The sequence below is a fragment of the Ranitomeya variabilis genome, chromosome 4 (genome assembly GCF_051348905.1).
Source record: "Ranitomeya variabilis isolate aRanVar5 chromosome 4, aRanVar5.hap1, whole genome shotgun sequence".
NCBI lineage: Eukaryota > Metazoa > Chordata > Amphibia > Anura > Dendrobatidae > Ranitomeya > Ranitomeya variabilis.
The window spans coordinates 711,459,114-711,477,891 of record NC_135235.1 but is presented as its reverse complement, the minus strand read 5'-3'; the positions used below and the strand labels follow the sequence as shown (position 1 = coordinate 711,477,891).

Here is an 18,778-nt window from a genome sequence, read left to right as displayed (position 1 = left end):
TTGTCTCCGACCTTGTTGGTTTTATTGTACAGTATGGTGGTTTATCCAGGATTGACTTTTCTTTTCCCTTTTTTTTTTTTTTTTTTGGGGGGGGGGGGTTCGCTTTTTGGGTTGTTCTGTAATTGCATGCGGTGGTTCCACTGTGGTTTTTCTTTATATGATTTTTTTTTTATTCCGTTTCTGGGGTTTATGGTTTCTGGGGTTTTAATTCTGGTTTCTATTTCTGGGGTTATATGTAACCGTATGGCTTTTTCTTGGCTCCTGTCTTGTTGTTTTTTATTGTAAAGTATGGCGGTTTATAATGGATTGCCTTTTCTTGGCCCTTTCTGAAAAAAAATGTATTTTTTTAAAAAAAGGTATATGCGTCTTTTTTTGATTTGTACATAGGGGGCAGTTGCTTATTATTTGTTTTGTTATCTTTTCTGGGACTGTTGTATTCTGCTTTTGCTATACTCTGGCATTGTGTCGTCTCTGCCATTGATTTTTATTTCAATGTATGGCGGTGTGGTTTGCTCAGCGCTTGTTCAGTTGGCATTGTCCTATGGGTGCACTGTTCGTTGTGGTCGTAATGTTATGTATGGTATTTTTGATATTTTCTTCTATGTGGCTGTATATTGGGCATTCTGTTAATGTAATAATTTTTTCAATTTCTCCTTGCAGAATTTATCGTGGTAATGGCCACAGACTCAAGCCACACAACGCCGCAGGGGAGTTCGGAGAGTACATGATCTACTGTCGCTTACTATTCGTTGTATTTGTACACGTGTCACTAATTTTTAAAAAAATATTTTCCAGGCTTCTTCAAGTGAGGAGGAAGAGACCCAGCAGGAGCAGCGACCTCGGGGCCAAGCTGTGGTGGCAAGACGGCGAGTAAGTATATTTTTTTCAAACAACATTAGGATTGGTTTGTTTTTTTTTATTTCATTTTTTTTTTTTTGGGGGGGGGGAGGGGTAGCTATTTTTATGTAGCTTGAAACCATTAATGTTTTTCAATTATTCTAGGTTTAACAACGGGACCAAGATGAGGGGATTGACGTTGATCTCATGGTCACCTGTATCCAAGAGCGAGGCCCGTTGTGGGACAGCCATGACCCCACGTGGACCAGGTCGTGTTGAGGAGTATGTGGGCTGAGGTGGCCAAATCGCTGTGGGATGGCTTTGACAGTGCTTCATCCACGGACAAAGCTAACTTTGGTAAGTATTGCTGAAACGCCGTTCTGACCCATCAGGCCAGGATAACACAACCATGTGTGATGTGATCAATTCCTGCAAGTTTGTTGCATCGCACACGGTTGTGTTATCATTTGAAAATGTTCAATCTGTAACCTTTTTTATTTTTTTGCCTTTTTCACAGTCAAAAAATTGAAGACAAGATGGTGTTTGTTGTGACCTCTATTTTTGGGCTCCCTCTAGTGGTCACAAGTGGTACTGTGTAGTGTTGTCTTTCTGCAGGTTGGCAGCATCAGCTGGTTCGTTATCCTTGGTTGGTTTCCTATTTAGCTCACCTGGATACTCAGTTCCTTGCCTGCTATCAATGTATTCAGTGCTCTTCAGATTCCTTGTGTCTACCTTGCTCCCAGTCTCTCCAAGTCAAGCTAAGTTTTTGTTTGATCATTTTTTGATTATCAGCGTTCATTATGTTTTTAGTCCAGCCCGCTAAAATGTGATTTCCTCGCTTGCTGGTTGCTCTAGGGGACTGAGTTTCTCTCCCCACACCGTTAGTTGGTGTGGGGGTTCTTGAAATCTCAGAGTGGATATTTTGTAAGGGTTTTTTTACTGACCGCATAGATTCCCTTTTCTATTTTCTGCTATCTAGTATTAGTGGGCCTCATTTGCTGAATCTGCTTTCACCCCTGTGTATGTGCCTTCCTCTTACCTCACCGTTATTATTTGTTGGGGGCTTCTATATCTTTGGGGATTATTTCTCTGGAGGCAAGAGAGGTCTTTCTTTCTCTCTAGGGGTAGTTAGTTCCTCAGGCTGGCTCGAGACGTCTAGGATTTTTAGGCACGTTCACCGGCTACTTCTAGTGTGTTTGGATAGGTTCAGATTTGCGGTCAGTCCAGTTTGCCACCTCCCTAGAGCTTGTCCTATGTTTGTTACTTAGCTGGAGAAATTTGTGATCCTCAACCACTAAGGATCATAACAGGTGTTACATGAACAACCGTTTCAATCAGGGCCTGCGGAAGGAGGAGGAACAGGCTCGAAGTGGTGCTGCTGCGGCAAGGACATCAACGTATAAGTACACACGACTTCTACAGTTCCTGAGACCAATCCTTGGCCGCCGAGAGTAAGTATTTAGTACCTATTCCAACACATCGGGTATTGTACAACATGCATGTTCACGTAGTATATTGGCCAGCCACGTACAATATTTCATAGTGGCGTAGTATAATGCCCATCCAGGTTTGTCACAGTTTAAAAAAAAAAATAAAATTCCTCGAGAGACCTTCTAGTTCACGGCAGTTTCCGTTCCCAGGGTTTGTCTGATCGCAGGACCTGTGATGACGTCTCGGTCACATGACCGTGACATCATGGCCGGTCCGGCGATAAGCGTAAACGATGGCGGCCATCGCAAACGGCTACGGAGGGTGAGTATAGCATGGTATTTTTTAAAATCAAATTTGTTAAATTTTTTAATATTGATGCGGCATAGGCAGCGTCAATAGTAAAATGTTGGTGACACCAAGGTTTAACGGTGGCAACGGATTGCTTAACCCGCGGCATAACGCGGTGCGTTACCGCCGGCCTGTGTTTAGCGATGACAGAGGGGAGTATGCGGGCGACAGGCATTGACTGCAGGGAGTAAGGAGCGGCCATTTTATTCAGGACTGTGCCCGTCGCTGATTGGTCACGTCAGCCATGACAGGCAGCTGGCGAGAACAATCAGCGAATGAATAACCGTGAGAGAATGACAGACAGACTGACAGACGAAAGTGACCCTTTACAATTATGTTAAATTATTTTATAGTGTTGTGTGATGTAATGTTAACTTTATATTACACAGGAGATGTGAAATGTTATATTTTGTATACTAATGTTTTCCTTATGTTTTCACAGAACACACAGCAGCATCCTCGAACCTGTTCGGCCATCTGGAGCGGTCCTTCATGAATCGCCATCTGAGCAGTCACAGCCATCCCACAGCGAGAGCAGGCATGCACCACCATCTGGAGAACCGGCAGCCGGTCCATCTGGTGTTCCCCTGGCCGAGGCCTCAGGCGCTCCTTCTTTCGGGTATTCCCGACAGCGTCAGCGGGCCTCAGACAGGCCGCTAATGCCCGAATATTTTCATTTGGGCACGGTTTCCAAAATTGTTTCAAGGTGCTGGGAGATAGAATGGACACTGCTCTGTCCAATTTCGACCGGCGCCTTGAATCAATGGAATCCGAGCTCATGAAGCCGGCGAAACATTTTTTTAGTGCCATTGCTAAGGGTATGGTGGAACACCTTACACCGGAACTCCAGATTTCGGTGATGCAGGCCTGCAACAACGCCTATGTGAGTGCTCTGTAGCAGGCTAGGATCATGCAGTCAGCGACTACAATGCCAGTTGTACCAACGCTGGCAAGCATGACTCCTAGTTCTGCTGCACAGCAACTCTACCATGGTCCGGGTGCTGAGGGATGCTGCCACCGACACCATCGCACCGAGCCGCCGAGTCCTGCTCCTGCCAGGCCATCAAGTTCCAGAAGACGGCATGCAGAGGAACACCCAGAGGGAGAGAGGAAAAAACGAAAAACCTGGACAGCTACGGCGGCTCTGGCTGCTCCAATACCCACACCGAACTCTCAGCCGGGGTCAAGCCGGAGCAGGAGTAGCCAGAGCCAGTCAACAGTCACTCGTCGACTGGTCGTGCCTCCTCCCTCCCCTCCTGCATTGGCAATCTCACCACCGTCGGCCACAGGGTGGTCTGAGATACCGTCCAGCATTCTTGAGTACGGTTCCTCTTCCTCCTCCTCCTCCTACTCTTCCCACTCCCAAACCGGTGGATATCAGTCGTCCTTAATTGCCGACGTAGATACCCCTTAAGAATTTTTCCCCCTTTTTTTTTTTGTTTCCCCCAATAAAAATGTTATGTTGCAAACTCAATTTCTTTTTATTGTTCTAAAATTAGTTGCCGTGTACACAAATCTTTTGTTTTTCACACCTCATATCTGCAATGTCAGACACTATTTTATCCATTTTTTAATCTCCTTTTTTTTCATGTCTCTCATTGTACTATGAGGTGTTACAAACACAAAGAGGATTAAAAAAAAATATTACAATTTTTAAACATACTTTAAGGTAATGGGTTAGGTGAGGTGGTAGCAATGGTCACGTCGCCAAGTGTTGCCACTATTTGACACAGGATGTTTTCCAGCATCCTGAGTTCAATAGTGTTAACTCACTAGAGTTGAGCGAACATGATCGGCTCCCTCCTTGGCAAGCTATAACACTTACCGACTACTAGCATATGGAACCCGGCTTCCTGGAGTGCGGATTATGATCTGCATTTTTCCTCCACCGCAACCGCATGTTCCGAGGCTGTGTGACAGGCAGAACACATGCACAACCCAGGCCTATTTGTTGGCCTCACCATGCATGTGTAGAGCCTGTCACACAGCCGCGGCACATGCAGCTGCCGTGGCTGAAAACTGCTTCAGCCAGCGCACTATGTGAACATAAGTGGGGTGGTTTGGCAGAGTCTATTTGGGAACTGGTGATCACCTGAGTACATTTTTTGTGGTACACACAGTTGGTACTAAAATGGACATTGGAATAGTTTTAAATTTTTTTTATTGACAACAAAATTTTTTTAAAAATGAGCAGTTTTTATAAAGGAAAGGCACAATAAAGTACGTTTATTCAAAACACAACACAGTACAAAATCTAGGAACATTACAAAATTGAAAGAACATTACATTAGGCACCTAGTTACATTTAAAGGACACAATAGTGTTAAAATCTTTAAATGTCAGTATTTTCTTTGATTTTAAGCACAATAAATTTATGGTAAGTTAAAAGCAGGATAAAGTATAACTGTTAAACATAAACACTACACCATTTGATCTTGCCATGACACACGGCCAACATCAGAAACAAAATAGGAAGCAAATCGATCCCTCATCTGCCCAATTTCAACAGTTGTCCTCAGAGGATGATCTTGGTAATCGGGCAATGGGTTTGATATGGGTTCATCTAGTTCCACGTTCAGTCTCTCTTTAGCAATAATATAATTGTGGAGAACCACACAAGCCTTCACCACCTCATCCACTGTCTCAATTTTCAGATTAATGGCGGATCCTAAAATACGCCATTTGGAGACCAGGATCCCAAAGGCGCACTCCACAGTTCTTCTGGCCCTGGACAGTCTATAATTAAAAACACTTTTGGTGTGGTCCAAGCCCCGACTGGAGTAGGGTTTCAGTAGGTTGGCACACATTTGAAATGCCTCATCCCCAACCACAACAAATGGCATTGCTGGGCCTTCGGTGTTGGAAAGAGGTCGTGGCTGGGGCAAATTAAAATTGTTCCCATATAACCTTCGGCCCATATCTGACTCTTTAAATGTCCACGAGTCATTTGTCCGGCCAAACGCTCAAATGTCCACGGCGATAAACCTGCAGTCCGCACCTGCAATTGCCATGAGCACTGTGGAGAAGTATTTTTTGTAATTAAAGAACTGAGATCCAGTTCTTGCAGGCTTTGTAATCCTAATGTGCTTCCCATCCACAGCTCCAATGCAGTTTGGGAAAGAACAAACTTGTTCAAATTTTTTGGCGTTGGACTCCCATAATTCAGTAGTAGGGAGGGGTAAAAATTCATCACGGAGATTGTCCCACAAAGCGCGGCATGTGTCGGCAACAATTCCGGAAAGTGTGGAGACTCCAAACCTAAATTGGAAATGCAGGGATCTTAAGGTCTCTCCGGTAGCCAGGAAACTGCCAAAAAGATAAATAAAAAAATTTAATTAAGTACATTGAAAAAAACAAACAAATAAATAATAAAAAAGAAAATTACATTGCTGAACATATGCCAGGCGTTCACATTGCAAGATAACGTACCGTAGAGTCACCAGCAGCCGTTCCTCTGCAGAAATTGATCTCCGTAGCTGTGTGTCCTGCCTGGTAATGGATCCTTCCACAAGACGCAGCAGATAGCGGAAGCTGTCTTGTGACATCCTGGTATATTCAAAATATTTTTCCAGATTGTCATTCAGCTCACCAAATAAGCAATGGTAGGCTCCACGGCTCTCACGGACTTCAAGTATTGGGTGTAGCCAAAAGCGCCGATGACTCCTCCGTTTTTCTCTTTTCCTTTGTTCATGAAAGGCAATAGCATAAGCATTAGCCAAGGCAAAATCCAACTTCATATTCATGTAGATACTCTCCATGGGACGCTGCATCTTGATGCTGTAACCACAAGCAAAATGGGAGGAATTCATCTCTGCCAGGGTATATATACACAAATTCCATTACACCCAACCTCTTCTATCCATTGGTGGTCTTTATCTAGTGTCTAGACAGTAAGTGGGTCTTTTTTACCTGCAATTGGCAGCGTTTTTTTTTTTTTACAAAAAACGCAAAGTAAATTGAAAAAAGCGCAGCGTTCTTCGACACATGCGTTCAACGCGTGCATCAAAATATGCTGCGTTTTGCGTGCGTTTTCAGTGCATCATGCATTGCGTCGACGACGCTGCGCCCAAAGACAAATGTGAGCCTAGCCTAACAAAAAACACCTGCAAAAGGCTTCCTAAGCGTTTAAAAAGATCCCATAGTCTGTTTCAGTAGGCTCCACAATCATGGGGAAGACTGCTGACTTGACAGATGTCCAGAAGGCAGTCACTGACACACTCCACAAGGAGGGTAAGCCATAAAAGGCCATTGCTAAAGAAGTTGACTGACAGAGTGCTGTATCCAAGCATATTAATGGGAAGTTGAGTGGAAGAAAAAAGTGTAGTAAAAAAAGGTGCACAAGCAATGGGGATAACCACAGCTTTGAAAGGATTGCTATGAAAAGGCCACTCAAAAAATTGGGGAAATTCACAAGGAGTGGACTGCTGCTGGAGTCATTGCTTCAAGAGCCAACACACACAGACATATCCAGGACATGGGCTACAAGTGTCGCATTCCTTGTTTCAAGCCACTATTGACCAATAGACAACGCCAGAAGAGTCTTACCTGAGCCAAGGAGAAAAAGAGCTGGACTGTTGTCAGTGGTCCAAGGTGTTGTTTTCAGATGAAAGTAAATTTTGCATTTCATTTGGAAATCGAGGTCACAGAGTCTGTAGGAAGATTGAAGAGGCCACAATCCAAGCTGCTTGAGGTTTGGTGGGAAGTTCCACAATTAGTGATGGTTTGGGGAGTCATGTCATCTGCTGGTGTAGGTCCACTGTGTTTTATCAAGACCAAAGTCAGTCCAGCCGTCTACCAGGAAACTTTAGAGCATTTCATGCTTCCCTTGCTTTTTGGAGATTAAAATTTAATTCTCCAGCAGGACTTGGCACCAGTCCACACTGCAAAAAGTACCAATACCTGGTCTACAAACAACAGTATCACTGTGCTTGATTGGCCAGCAAACTCGCCTGACCTTAGCCCCATAGAGCTGAGCTGTGGAGTCGATAGTTTTGACTTGAGATGTGTATACTGTATATAGATTTTTAAACAAGTCTTTCCCTCTTGCGGGCAGCATGTGCAGATGGCTGTGTGTATCCTTTGTAGACACCCATATATTTTGCGATTAATATCTTATGATGTGTGTATGCATCTATATATTCATCTTTTGAAGTGCAGGCAGTATTTGCATATCGATAATTTGCATATTTTACTTACATTTTCTGCTGCATTAAAGGGACACAAAAGCCTCTCAGTATAGCTTGTTACCAGTCCCCTTTGTTACAGCTGCGAACGCAGATGCATCCACGTCGCCAGACCACAATGACGTGGGGTGAGTGTCCCAGGTGGGAATGGAATGTGGACCCACTGGACCACAGAAGGGAACCTGGACCTACCCAGACTAGGGAAGGGCAGCGAGCAGGGTCTGTGGCAGCTGAGCTTGTGGACAAGATGGTGACATGCAGAACTAGATAACACCGCACAATTTCAGGTAAGAAGAAAGATAAAGTTTACTCTAACAAAATCACAGTACATAAACAGAACATAACTATGCCAGGCTCCCGATTACTCATGTCAAGAAAGGGTACATGTCTCAGGGAAACAGACGAAGGCAGGAGGACATCACGGATTGATGCAGTGCAGGGTTATCTGGCACGGGCATACTAGGATGGCCTCTCTCTCAGGCTTCAGCCATAGCACAGGATCAGTGGGAGAACATCAGACACCGACCTCGGACAGACATCAGACAATAGCATGGGTCATCACAGGCTGATGTAGTCCAGGGTCATCTGGCACGGCATACTAGGATGGCCTCTCTATCAGGCCTTAGGCATAGCACAGGCTCAGTAGGATAACATCAGACACCGACCCAGGACAGACATCACAGTGTGGACCCCGGGGTACCGGCGGGACATCGTAACACAGGCAGAACATCTGGACACAGGCTGGACATCTGGACATCTGAACATCAGGGCACAGGCTGGACATCAGGACATTGGACACAGGCAGGACATTGGAGCACCAGCATGACATTGGGACACCGGTGTGCTGGCCTAGGTCATCGGCTGGGACACGGATGGCACAGAACCAGTCAGCGGTGGTTGGTCTCCGGGAACCAGACAGCAGTCGCCAGTCTCTGGACATCGGACACCATCTCCAGGCAGTGGCTGTCAGGTTTCTAACTATGGCCGTCAGGCTCCGGGAATCGGACCTAGGAAGGTACTCAAGCTGGATGGTGCCAGCACCGCCGAGTTGGACTGGGGCCAGACTGAGCTAGTACTGCATAGCAGGCTGAGCACAGCATAGTAAACGCTCAGCAAAAACACCGGATTCCATCTTTAAAGGACGAACCCAGGTTAGTTCACAGTCACTGGGTACAGGGTTTCAGACACTGAGGGACTTCAGGAACATAACACAGAGGACACAGTTCAGACAGGGTCAGGTAGAGGAATGGAAACAGGATCAAGGGTTCGGACCTGAGAATGCAGCCCTCAAGGAGGCAGGAAACAAAACACAACAGAAACGGGCCTGGATTTGCAGCCTCCAGGAAAGGCGGATCTGGGTACTCAGCCCCCAGAGCAGGCAGAAAAACAAGACACAAACAGAAACGGATCTGGGGACTCAGCCCCCAGAGCAGGCGGAAGAACAGGGGTCAGCTTTCCCAGAACTGAATGCAGGCAGAACAGGAGCTGAACACCGCACACACATGGCAAGACTCAGACTTATTGTAAAGCTCTGGCAACGCCCAACAGGAAAGATGGAGTTTATATAGGAGCTGCCCCTCAGCAATAGGCTGGGGAAGGCAACTCAGGTGCACACACTAACCCTAATAAAAGCAGGGAAGGTGTGACCACGCCCACCCTAAGCACAAACAGAAACCATTACAGAACAGTTAAAACAGGAACTGAGGCTTAGGGCACCTGACAGCGGCTGCAAGCCTGGACACGTGGAAAGTCATGCACCAGCTGCAGAGGACCTTGCAACCCGTGGATAGCTTCCACAGTGGCAGCTAGGAACCGCACATGCGGATGGTCATGCAGCAGAGCAAAGCCATCACAACACATGTACAGCTACACAGAGGAGCTGGGAACTGAGCTGCATCCATACAGGTAACAGACAACAGTATCCCTGCTAGTTAGGCGGAGAGGAGCAAAGGGTTAAAGCAGAGACATGCAGAGTAACACCGGAGAAACAAGGTACAAACCCACCGGTATTATGTCCTCTAAAGAAGGAAATCGAGTTTTCCAAAACGTGTAAGGACTAGGACTGGTGTATCGCATCGGCTTTCTTGCTCCGTTGACTATGTGACATCACATGCTGCTGTACCTGTGCCCGCATTGCCTTGGTTTTTGTGTTCAGACACGTCACCGTCCAGGCCCGCCTGTTCGCTACATTGCAGCTCTACTTGCTTCTTTATTTTGCCAAGGACCTCTGTACAGCACCGAGTGTGGCTCTTATTTCAAGTGGATGCAACTAAGAACTTTGCTGGACTGCATAGCGGGGAATGGGGTAATTACATACTTCATTACTGTATAGTGTTTCCTCTGTTTGTTGAGGTTTTTAATGTGTAGCTGAATGCATATTGGCACATACGCTACGATGGCAGGGCGGGCAGATTAGGCTGATCTCCATACTTTAAATCACCTGTTTGCAGCCTGGTTTGTCACTACCCCAAAGTGTGCTATTCGGTGTACAGTGCACACAAACTACCTCATATTGTATTTTTATTGGTTTTCATTTACATATATTCCTATTGTGCTGTTGATGTACTGTATACATAAAGTTTTTTTACAATTTAGCATACTCTCTGTGAGTCCTACGTGTTCCTGGGACCAGGGCCGGACTGGCCATCGGACACTTCTGGCAAATGCCAGAAGGGCCGGTGCCAGTAGTGGGCTGCTTGATCCGCCTCCCCCCGCCAGCGCAGACTCACCCCCCCGCCATCACATTCAACTATACCAGCATCTATGACGCCGGTACAGTTGAATGCAATGATGGATGAGACAGCGTCTACAGACGCTCCCCCTCCCATCATTCCCCGCTCTGCCTCTGACACTGCGGGTGCGCGATGACATCATATCATCGCGCACCTGCTGTGTCCCGGGCAGACTGCAGCCGCCAAGACAGGAGCAGGGAGCAGCGCAGGCAAGAGGAGAGATGAGGAGTGTGTTGTTGTTTTTTTGCTGGACTGTGGGGCCATTCTCGGGGGGGAGGAGGAGAAGAGATGCGGGCTGTGCTGTATATACTACTGTGTAGGCTGTGCTGTATATACTGTACTTCTGTGTGGGCTGTGTTATATATACTACTACACGGGCTGTGCTGCATATACTACTGTGTGGGCTGTGCTGCATACTACTACGCGGGCTGTGCTGTATATACTACTGTGTGGGCTGTGCTGTACATACTACTGTGTGGGCTGTGCTGTATATACTACTACGCGGGCTGTGCTGTATATACTACTGTGGGCTGTGCTGTATATACTACTGTGTGGGCTGTGCTGTACATACTACTGTGTGGGCTGTGCTGTATATACTACTGTGTGGGCTGTGCTGTATATACTACTGTGTGGGCTGTGCTGTATATACTACTGTGGGCTGTGCTGTATATACTACTGTGTGGGCTGTGCTGTACATACTACTGTGTGGGCTGTGCTGTATATACTACTGTGTGGGCTGTGCTGTATATACTGTACTACTGTGTGGGCTGTGTTGTATATACTACTAATAAATAAAGAAAATTGGCGTGCACTCAGGATAATAAGGGAGCGAGGTGCAGGTGTAGTGGGCTGTAAAAAGCCCCACGTACATAGAAAATATAATACACCGCACACTCTTGTATATGTTTTGCAACGGTGAAGATTTATTAACAAGACAACTATATGATGTGAAAGCGACCAGAGGTAATTATGACGTTTCGGCCCTCCCAGGGCCTTAATCATATAATCGCTAGGGAAAAAAAACATAAATAAAATACATAAGTATACAGTATGTATAATAAACAGTACTCAATAAAATAAAACAGAAATTAACAGATTCCAACGTGGATGGAAAAAGCAAAGAAAAATAAAAAAAAGTCATACGTAGTAACTGTGAAAACATGCAATGCATAATAAAGAGAACACCGCGCACAACTGCAGAACAGGGGGTATAAGCATTATCACAATCACTGGGGAAGAAAAGGCTAGGGTACCAGGTCACATGACTGTCTGCATATAAGTAAAAGACATTTTTTACCTTTATTGTGCAGAGAAGAGAGGATAGAGATCCTTGAAGGAAGAGGCATATACTGTAGGAAAAACGGTGGAAGCATATAAGTATAAGGAGGTACATAGAGGACATAATAGGCATGGTGGAGTAGTGTGTAATGTACCTTAGGTGCCAGATTGCTGCGGACATAAAGTCACTTAGACTGCCCTGTTGTGGGGGTCTGTAGATAAATCAGAGCGTGGGGAGGTAATGAGTATATAGTAATAAAATACACAATGGCGCCCATGCATGTAGGTGGTGGTGGCCGGGTATATGGGGTGAGGGAGCCAGATTACCTTATGGAATAAGCTGTTTAAGCGGGGCTCCCGCGCCCTGCTGCCAGAATGTAGCGTGACCGGCGGTACTGTGTCTTAACAGCGCGTACCGGAAGTGGGGCCATGCGAGACCGGAAGTGATGTCGGCAGTGTGGAAATGTTACTGCGCATGCGCGGCCGGCGCTCCTGTATATGCCTGGTTGCTAGGGAACCCAGGCGCTGCACTAAGAGAGCGGTGCGGGGTATCATTACTGTAAACGTGGTGGGACAGTGTGCGCCTTGTTGCTAGGAAGTGCAAAACGCTGCAATGCACAGCACCTAGGTCAATTAGAGTATTGCTCAGCCTGTATACCTGTATGTATGGGAATAATACTAATAGCCAGCGCTATCTAGGTCCTAGTGCTATAATGAATGGGAAGCCTGTAATGAAATGTGTAAATTAATAAACAGACCACGTATAAGTAAATAGGTATGGTAATTAAAAATGACTACGTCTGCAATATGGCAACAGGTCCAGGTTTATATAATACCAATATGTTAGTGGCCAGTATAGGGACTATGTGGGGTTATGTCAGATAATTGATGTTTTTAAAGGGACGGTAGTTAATGAAGTATAACTATATACAGTGGGGCAAAAAAGTATTTAGTCAGTCAGCAATAGTGCAAGTTCCACCACTTAAAAAGATGAGAGGCGTCTGTAATTTCCATCATAGGTAGACCTCAACTATGGGAGACAAACTGAGAAAAAAAAATCCAGAAAATCACATTGTCTGTTTTTTTATCATTTTATTTGCATATTCTGGTGGAAAATAAGTATTTGGTCAGAAACAAACAATCAAGATTTCTGGCTCTCACAGACCTGTAACTTCTTCTTTAAGAGTCTCCTCTTTCCTCCACTCATTACCTGTAGTAATGGCACCTGTTTAAACTTGTTATCAGTATAAAAAGACACCTGTGCACACCCTCAAACAGTCTGACTCCAAACTCCACTATGGTGAAGACCAAAGAGCTGTCAAAGGACACCAGAAACAAAATTGTAGCCCTGCACCAGGCTGGGAAGACTGAATCTGCAATAGCCAACCAGCTTGGAGTGAAGAAATCAACAGTGGGATCATAATTAGAAAATGGAAGACATTCAAGACCACTGATAATCTCCCTCGATCTGGGGCTCCACGCAAAATCCCACCCCGTGGGGTCAGAATGATCACAAGAACGGTGAGCAAAAATCCCAGAACCACGCGGGGGGACCTAGTGAATGAACTGCACAGAGCTGGGACCAATGTGACAAGGCCTACCATAAGTAACACACTACGCCACCATGGACTCAGATCCTGCAGTGCCAGACGTGTCCCACTGCTTAAGCCAGTACATGTCCGAGCCCATCTGAAGTTTGCTAGAGAGCATTTGGATTATCCAGAGGAGTTTTGGGAGAATGTCCTATGGTCTGATGAAACCAAACTGGAACTGTTTGGTAGAAACACAACTTGTCGTGTTTGGAGGAAAAAGAATACTGAGTTGCATCCATCAAACACCATACCTACTGTAAAGCATGGTGGTGGAAACATCATGCTTTGGGGCTGTTTCTCTGCAAAGGGGCCAGGACGACTGATCCGGGTACATGAAAGAATGAATGGGGCCATGTATCGTGAGATTTTGAGTGCAAACCTCCTTCCATCAGCAAGGGAATTGAAGATGAAACGTGGCTGGGTCTTTCAACATGACAATGATCCAAAGCACACCGCCAGGGGAGTGGCTTCGTAAGAAGCATTTCAAGGTCCTGGAGTGGCCTAGCCAGTCTCCAGATCTCAACCCTATAGAAAACCTTTGGAGGGAGTTGAAAGTCCGTGTTGCCAAGCGAAAAGCCAAAAACATCACTGCTCTAGAGGAGATCTGCATGGAGGAATGGGCCAACATACCAACAACAGTGTGTGGCAACCTTGTGAAGACTTACAGAAAACGTTTGACCTCTGTCATTGCCAACAAAGGATATATTACAAAGTATTGAGATGAAATTTTGTTTCTGACCAAATACTTATTTTCCACCAGAATATGCAAATAAAATGATAAAAAAAACAGACAATGTGATTTTCTGGATTTTTTTTTCTCAGTTTGTCTCCCATAGTTGAGGTCTACATATGATGTAAATTACAGACGCCTCTTATCTTTTTAAGTGGTGGAACTTGCACTATTGCTGACTGACTAAATACTTTTTTGCCCCACTGTATCTACAATGAACTCACCAATGGGTTCAACGGATCTGTAAGGGAAAAGGAGAGAATTAGTAAAAGATTGATTAAAGTAGCCAGTCAATTTCCCTGTTGAGGCCCCTGGGTGCGAGGGTATCTAATGTGTAAATCCAATACGTTTCCCTGGCCCTCGATTGTTTAACGTGGTTGCCACCCCGTCTGGGGCGTGGAACTTGTTCTAATATTTGGAATTTTAATTGAGCCACCGAGTGTCTAGCCCTGGAGAAATGGTCAGGAAGGGGAAGCCAGGTTTTGTTGCACCTGATCGTGGATTTGTGGCTGGCGATCCTGTCTCGTACGTGCTGGGTGGTCTCACCGACGTAGAGCAAGCCGCAGGGGCATTTAATGACATAAACCACAAAATTCGTATCACAAGTGTAGAATCCACGGATGGTGTACGATTTCCCAGTCCTTGGGTGAGTCACATTGTCCGACTTGATCACGTTTGAGCAGGAGGCACAGTTCAGACAAGGGAACATACCGTTACGGCGTGAACTTAGAAATTGTTGAGTCGGTACTCGATGTGTGCTACCCATATCTGCCCTGACTACTTGGTCACGGATGTTAGGGGGTCTCCTGGTGCTCATGAGTGCAGGTACCCTGAAGGATGCAATCTCTGGGTGGGCTCTACCAAGAAGGGGCCAGTGCTTTTTAATGACGGAATACACCTTCGTCATGAAAGGATGGTGGGTGTGCACAAATGGGATCTTCTCTTGGGGTTGGCGTGGTATTGGGCTCACAGGAGGACCGGAGAACCTATTGAGTTCTTGTGCCAAGAGGGTGGAGGGGTAGTCCCTGTCACTGAACTTCTGTGCCATAGTGGCTAGCCTGATTTTACATGTTTCAGGATCCGTGACAATGACGTAGTCATTTTTAATTACCATACCTATTTACTTATACGTGGTCTGTTTATTAATTTACACATTTCATTACAGGCTTCCCATTCATTATAGCACTAGGACCTAGATAGCGCTGGCTATTAGTATTATTCCCATACATACAGGTATACAGGCTGAGCAATACTCTAATTGACCTAGGTGCTGTGCATTGCAGCGTTTTGCACTTCCTAGCAACAAGGCGCACACTGTCCCACCACGTTTACAGTAATGATACCCCGCACCGCTGTCTTAGTGCAGTGCCTGGGTTCCCTAGCAACCAGGCATATACAGGAGCGCCGGCCGCGCATGTGCAGTAACATTTCCACACTGCCGACATCAATTCCGGTCTCGCATGGCCCCACTTCCGGTACGCGCTGTTAAGACACAGTACCGCCGGTCACACTACATTCTGGCAGCAGGGCGCGGGAGCCCCGCTTAAACAGCTTATTCCATAAGGTAATCTGGCTCCCTCACCCCATATACCCGGCCACCACCACCTACATGCATGGGCGCCATTGTGTATTTTATTACTATATACTCATTACCTCCCCACGCTCTGATTTATCTACAGACCCCCACAACAGGGCAGTCTAAGTGACTTTATGTCCGCAGCAATCTGGCACCTAAGGTACATTACACACTACTCCACCATGCCTATTATGTCCTCTATGTACCTCCTCATACTTATATGCTTCCACCGTTTTTCCTACAGTATATGCATCTTCCTTCAAGGATCTCTATCCTCTCTTCTCTGCACAATAAAGGTAAAAAATGTCTTTTACTTATATGCAGACAGTCATGTGACCTGGTACCCTAGCCTTTTCTTCCCCAGTGATTGTGATGCTTATACCCCCTGTTCTGCAGTTGTGCGCGGTGTTCTCTTTATTATGCATTGCATGTTTTCACAGTTACTACGTATGACTTTTTTTATTCTTTTTTTATTTTTCTTTGCTTTTTCCATCCAGGTTGAGATCTGTTAATTTCTGTTTTATTTTGAGTACTGTTTATTATACATACTGTATACTTATGTATTTTCTTTTTGTTTTTTTTCCCTAGCGATTATATGATTAAGGCCCTGGGAGGGCCGAAACGTCATAATTACCTCTGGTCGCTTTCACATCATATAGTTGTCTTGTTAATATATCTTCACCATTGCAAAACATATACAAGAGTGTGCGGTGTATTATATTTTCTTTGTATATACTACTACACGGGCTGTGCTGCATATACTACTGTGTGGGCTGTGCTGTATACTACTACGCGGGCTGTGCTGTATATACTACTGTGGACTGTGCTGTATATACTACTACGCGGGCTGTGCTGTATATACGACTGTGTGGGCTGTGCTGTATATACTACTACGCGGGCTGTGCTGTATATACTACTACGCGGGCTGTGCTGTATATACTACTGTGTGGGCTGTGCTGTATATACTACTACACGGGCTGTGCTGTATATACTACTACACGGACTGTGCTGTATATACTACTGTGTGGGCTGTGCTGTATATACTACTACGCGGGCTGTGCTGTATATACTACTGTGTGGGCTGTGCTGTATATACTACTACACAGACTGTGCTGTATATACTACTGTGTGGGCTGTGCTGTATATACTACTACGTGGGCTGTGCTGTATATACTACTACGTGGGCTGTGCTGTATATACTACTGTGCGGGCTGTGCTGTATATACTACTACGTGGGCTGTGCTGTATATACTACTATGTGGGCTGTGCTGTATAAACTACCGTGTGGGCTGTGCTGTATATGCTACTGTGTGGGCTCTGCTGTATATACTACTGTGTGGGCTGTGCTATATATACTACTACGCGGGCTCTGCTGTATATACTACTGTGTGGGCTGTGCTGTATACACTACTATGCGGGCTGTGCAGTATATACTACTGTGTGGGCTGTGCTGTATATACTACTGTGTGGGCTGTGCTGTATACTACTACCGGGCTGTGCTGTATACTACTACGTGGGCTGTGCTGTATACTACTGTGTGGCCTGTGTTATCTACGCGGGCTGTGCTATATTATGCAGGCTGCGCTATATACTATGCGGGTTGTGCTTTATACAGTACAATGCGGGCTTTGCTATATACTATGGGGAGTATATTATATTCTATGGGGGAGGCCGTGTTATGTACTATGTGGCTGTGTTATATACTATAGTACGGTATATTATATTCTATGGGGGAGGCTGTGTTATATACTATGGGGGGCTGCATTATATTCTATGGGGGGATACATTATATATTATGGGGAGGTGGGTTGTATTATATTCTATGGGGGGTTACATTATACTCTGGGGTGGCTGTATTATACTCTGTGGGGTGGCTGCATTATACTCTGTAGGGTGGTGGCTGCATTATACTATATGTGGGCTACATTATACTGTATCGAGGACTATGGGGAATACATTATACTATATGAAGAACTATGGGGTGCATTATACTATGGGAAGTGGATTGTGCTACATGGATGACTATGGCGGTGCATTATACTATATGGAGCAATATGAGGAGTGTATTATACTATGTGGAGGACTGAGCAGTGTATTTTAATATATGGAGGACTATAGGGAGTGTATTATACTATATGGAGGACTGTGGAGCATATTATAATATATGGAGGACTATGGGGTATATCGCCAGTGTAAACTGTAGATGTGCTGCTGATAACATGATACTGTATGGTGATCTGTTAGTTATCTATTAGTGATCTTCTGTCCCATCATTATTCCTCAGCTGGTGGAAAGAGGCCGGGAAACAAGTGTTGAACAACTTCAGTATTGTTGATCAAACTCATTTAGCGGCCTGAACTCACCGCATGTAAATACAACCGAAATGCTTTTGTGATGTGCAATATGTTAGCATTTGGGTCCCCATTTTAAAGTTTGCCTAGGGCCCCACTTTGCCTAAAACCGGCCCTGCCTACAAGTGTACAAAGATATTATACAGTCACCAAGTGACAAGTGGGCCTGTGTAACTTCAAATGCCAGGGCTGAATTTTAGTCCCAGTCCAGCCCTGCCTGGGACCAACATAATAGCGCGAAAGGTATATACCTATTTATGGTTTCTTGAGTGTATCTTATGTAAATTTGTAGACATTTGACTGGGTGTGCAATATACCTGTTTGCAGCTTTTGTTTTCTCCCATAGGCTGTCCTTCTCTGAAGGCTTTTAGCACAGGTGTTTCTCATTTTGTGTCTAAGGCTGCTTTCACACTAGTGTCGTCTTGCGGCCGTCGAAATGCGTCGTTGCGACGCATCGACGGATGCGTCGTAAAGACAGGAAAACGGATACAACGCTTACATTATTTCGACGGATCCGTCGTCGATTCGCTAGACGGTTCCGTCGAAAAACTGGATCCATTGCATCCGTTGTTTCCATCCATTTTTATGACGGATCCGTTTTCCACGTAATAAAAGTGGGAGTCTCCTTATGTGATTGGCTACTGGAAAATAGGGAAAACTATATACAGACTGTTTTTACAGCCCATCTTCGAAAGGGTTTAGAGAAAGTGGCAGAGATGG

General features: G+C 45.3%; 2 long non-coding RNA genes across 2 annotated transcripts in view; both read left to right on the top strand.

Annotated features, from left to right (window-relative positions):
- Positions 1–18,778, top strand: part of LOC143766542 (uncharacterized) — a 160,750-nt gene that overhangs the window by 47,820 nt on the left and 94,152 nt on the right. The window lies entirely within an intron of this gene.
- Positions 205–4,297, top strand: LOC143769316 (uncharacterized). The gene is made up of 3 exons (XR_013214342.1): positions 205–870; positions 1,003–1,194; positions 1,355–4,297. It is a non-coding gene; the product is annotated as an uncharacterized LOC143769316 (long non-coding RNA).